Source organism: Arachis ipaensis, chromosome B04, assembly GCF_000816755.2.
Source record: "Arachis ipaensis cultivar K30076 chromosome B04, Araip1.1, whole genome shotgun sequence".
Classification (NCBI taxonomy): Eukaryota; Viridiplantae; Streptophyta; class Magnoliopsida; order Fabales; family Fabaceae; genus Arachis; species Arachis ipaensis.
In genome coordinates, this window is record NC_029788.2 from 16,235,927 (window position 1) to 16,240,383 (window position 4,457).

Consider the following 4,457-nt stretch of genomic DNA (forward strand, 5'->3'; position numbering starts at 1 on the left):
AGATATTAAAATAATACTTTACTTTAACTATTTAATAAAACAGGGCTGCTACACATCCATATAACCATATAACCAAGTTGGCCCAAACCCAAATAGAATCAGGCGCATTAAATGGCGAGTGAAAACACGCGCCAGAGACAAACGAAACCCCTCCTTTTTCATTTGCGCTTCATTATGAAAAAATGTTACATCTTCTTCAACACGAAACTAATACACGAAACAACTCATTCTCTTCGAATCTCTCTCAACATCACTCAAACTTCAATCACGTTCTCTGCGGAAACCACTACTGGAAAGGAATCGGGAGAAGATTTCGCAAACAACAACCAGAAATGAACGAAAACTGCAATAGAGACTACCAAAGGTGAGAAAACTACTGTTCATTTGAAATCTTGCAATGTCGCGCTTCTCCTACTTGCATTTTAGGTTTACTAGATTGATTTGCTTCATTTAGTAGATGGAACTATTGTGAATGCATTTTTACAGTATAACTAGATCTTGGAATGAAATTTGTTGTTATTTTCACTCAATTCAGTGGATAATGTAACTAGGGCTTTGAGATTTGTTTGGTTCGGTGGCTTTTGTAATTTTGGTTCACCAAGTGAATGATGTTCGGTTCAGTGGGTTTCTTTTGTGATAGCATGCAGCAAATCATTTCCTAACTGTTTCATTATTTATAATGTTTGATTCTGTGCATGAATGAGTTTCGTTAAGGCTATCCTATATAATGCTAGTAAGAATCTTCAGTTTGGATCCCTTTGAGAAGCATATAGTGTATTGTCCAAATGTAAATTTTGTTTAGGACAATTGACATTAGAGACAACTCTTTCACTTTGATAAGCCATACTACTATAAAATTGTCTCATTATATTGGATAAATTTTAGTAAGAGTTTTTAAAGAAGCCAATTCGTAAATGTCTTTGAAAGAACACCTAATTCATGAAATTTGAAAAACTTTTCTTTTGGAAGATGTTGATTTGATTAAGATATACGTGCTTGTTCTTATCGGTGTGGATAGTTTAACTAGAGCTTTGAAATTGGTTGTTACTATCTTCAGTACTTTTTTTGCATGGAGGAATACTATTCTTGTTGATTGAAACTTGATCACCATTTGTTAACCACATGAACATTGTTCATTTCGGTGGCCTTTGTGATTTTGGTTCACCACATGAACATTGTTCGGTTCGGTGACCTTTGTGATTTTGGTTCACCAAGTGAATGTTGTTCGATTCGGTGGCCTATGGCATTTTAATTGATTTGATTAAGATATACATGCTTGTGCTTGTTGATGTATTGAGTGAACTATTGACCAAAATTTTTTATTACAGCAAAACAGAACAACACAATGGCAACAATGAAGGAGAAGCCGCACTATAACGTAAGCAGATTAAATATATTTATCCGCTTTCATTCGAATAATATCTATTTTGTATTATAAATATATCCTAACATTCTGTTTCAAAATTTGCAGAAAACCCATTATTGCAAATGCCAAACAAAGTCAATAGCAATAATGTACAGGGATATGAGTCAAGAAAAGAAAGATATAGTGGAAGAAATGGGATTTGGTGCCCTGACAAATGTCCCAGAAATGACTGTCTCTAATACCCTGTTGAAAGAATTGCTTGATCGCTTTGATGAAGAGAAACGATGCTTGAAAACTCTCCAGGAAAAAATATATATAACTCCTCGGAAAGTAGCAACTGCCCTAGGCATAACCAATGGAGGTAATACACTTTCTACTTATTGCTTATTTTTGGTTCATTGGTGTCTAGAAAATTAAACTGAGCATTTTTTACTGATTTTTTCTATTAAAATATTGTAGGAAATCGTTTTCCTGATAAGGTTGATTACAACAAGCTTAATCCAACAGACAAGGAATGTGCTGGATATGAGCATAGAAGGGGAGGAAAACCGGAAAAAATTCAAGAGGACTTTTGTTGTCTTCATACAAAAGTGCTTCTTGCTCCCCACAACAGTAAGTGTGGCCTCCCCAATCCATAAGTCACCGATCTTTCATGTGGACAACATTCGGGAATGGGATTGGGCAAAGTATGTGCTCAACTTCTTGATGAAAGGAGTTGAAAACAAAAGAAAGGGGAGGAAACAGTCTGTTGATGGCTGTGTTTTTGTGTTGATATTGATATACATCCACAAAACCAAGTTCCCCCGTCCGTTCGCATCTGATGCTCCCCCAGCACTGTGGGTGGCCCATTGGAAAAAGCAAATGATGCTTGAACGGATTTCTAGTGAAGCAACTGAACCATTGGTAAATACTCTACTAAAATTCCCCCTAAAATTTGGTTTCAAATGCTTTTAAAATACTCTACTAACTAAATAAACTTCTGTTTTAGGTTATAATTAATTTATTTGTCCTACTTGCAATTGTTAGTTTGTTCATTTAAATGTTTCTGCATTAAGAAACATTTTTCTTGATGATTAAATAGTTGTCATGTACTATTCACCATATGAATATTTTTTGGTTCGGTGGGATTGCTTCATTTGGTTCACCGGATTGTTAATGTATTTTCTTGATGATTAAATAATTGAGTCATTGTTTCTGTTTTAGGAACTTCTGTACAGAAAGAAAAAAAAGAAAGAAAAAACAAAGACAAGTAACTTAGACAAGACAGAAAAAGGAAAGAAAATAAAAAAGAAAATTGTCGAGATGGATTCTTCTTCGGAAGAGGAAAGATTTTCCGAATCTGAATCCGAAAGCCAGTAAGTTTAATTTTCATATTGATTTCATTTAACTTGTATTTGCTTAAATTTGTTCTTATGCCCTTGTTCTTATGTATTACAAAGAAGAAGAAATAAAAAAAACTGGAACAAAGAAAAGAAAACAACCACCGAAGTGGTTAAAAAACAAATAAAAAAAACAAAGCCTGTGCCGATAGATTCAGAGAGCACAAGCAAATCTGAAAGCCAGTAAGTATTGCATAATTTCTTTGAGACGTTTTGTTGATTGCATATGTATCACGTTTTGTTTAGCAAATGAATTAATTTTGGTCCGATGAGCTTCTAATTTTTGTTTTAGCACTTTAATTTAGTTCGGTTTGGTGGTGTCTGTCAGTTTAGTTGACTTCATTGTTAGTGTCTTGTCTCCGATATAAATTCGATGTGTTTGTCTGTATTCCAGAGAAAATGAATCAAGAAAACACCTGTAATAAAAAGAAAACAACTGCAAAGGGTGGCAAAAACACAAGCCCAATCTGACAAGGAGTAAGTTTCTCGAATCATATTTTCTTTTATTGATACTTATGTTTTAGGTTCCTTGATACTTATTTTTTGAACTTTCAGAACTGAACAAGCAAAAGACAATGCTGCGGAAAGAAAAAAAGAGCATTGGAGACGATAAGAGAAAAGAGATCAAAGAAAAGAAATGATGGAGCTCAGTTAGCAAACATTGCTCCGGATCAGTTTGACTCTCCAAAGGCACAAAATGAATTCTCTCAGACATAAGATTCAATTTATTATTCCCGAGTTCTTTTTTTTTTTTTGCTTACTTTTGCTACAACCTTTTCTAATTCCTCTAGATTCAATTACTAATATTTATTTATCTTGCTTAGAGTGCCAACTGTAAATCTGGATAGCGAGTAACTCTTACAGAATCAAGGAAGCTCTCCACCTTCTGTAAATACCGCGAGCAATACCAGGTAAATTGGTTCACTGTATATTGTACTTTCGGTTCAGTGGTTGTCCAAAAATGAATTTAATGTGTTTCTAGACCTCTGCTTTTAATCTTGGTTTCTAATTTTAATTTGTTATCTTTGTTTTAGGAAAAATAACCCAGAAAGCCCGGTAAAATATTTTAGAAAAAAGAAAATCTTCCCAAGAAAGACTTTTAAAACTCCACCAGTGTAAGTTAAAAATATTTATGTTACTCTTTTAGATTTAGGTAATAATTTTTGTTTAATTAATCACAAAGAAAATGTGTTTAAATATCACTAGAGCTACATCTGATTCTGAGCTACAAATAGTTGAGTTTCAACAAGAAACTCGTTCTCAACCTTTGGAAGTGTGAGTTTTTCAATGTGCAAATTCCTATTTTTCAAAACAAATTCTAATTATTCAACATTAACTTTATCCTTGTTTACATTCCTTAGACCTCCCTTGCATTGTCTCTTCCAAGTTCTGTTCAGGAAGAGTTGATCAGAGATGACTTCATCTATGTCCCTCCACAAAATAAAACACAACAAACTTCTAATAATGAGTAAGTTGATAAATATTTATTCATCACATAAATCTTGTTTAATGTTTACTGCTTATACATAGTTTAATTATGGTTTAGTTGAAATCAAAAATGAATTCAATGTGTTCTTGTCTTTGGACTCTCTTCTGTTTATTACAGCTGCCCTCCAGAACCCGAAAAGTAGGGTGTTACGGTGTCTCTTACGAGTTCTGTAATTGAAGACTTAATCAAAGATGACTATGTCTATGAAGTTTCTGATGAAGAG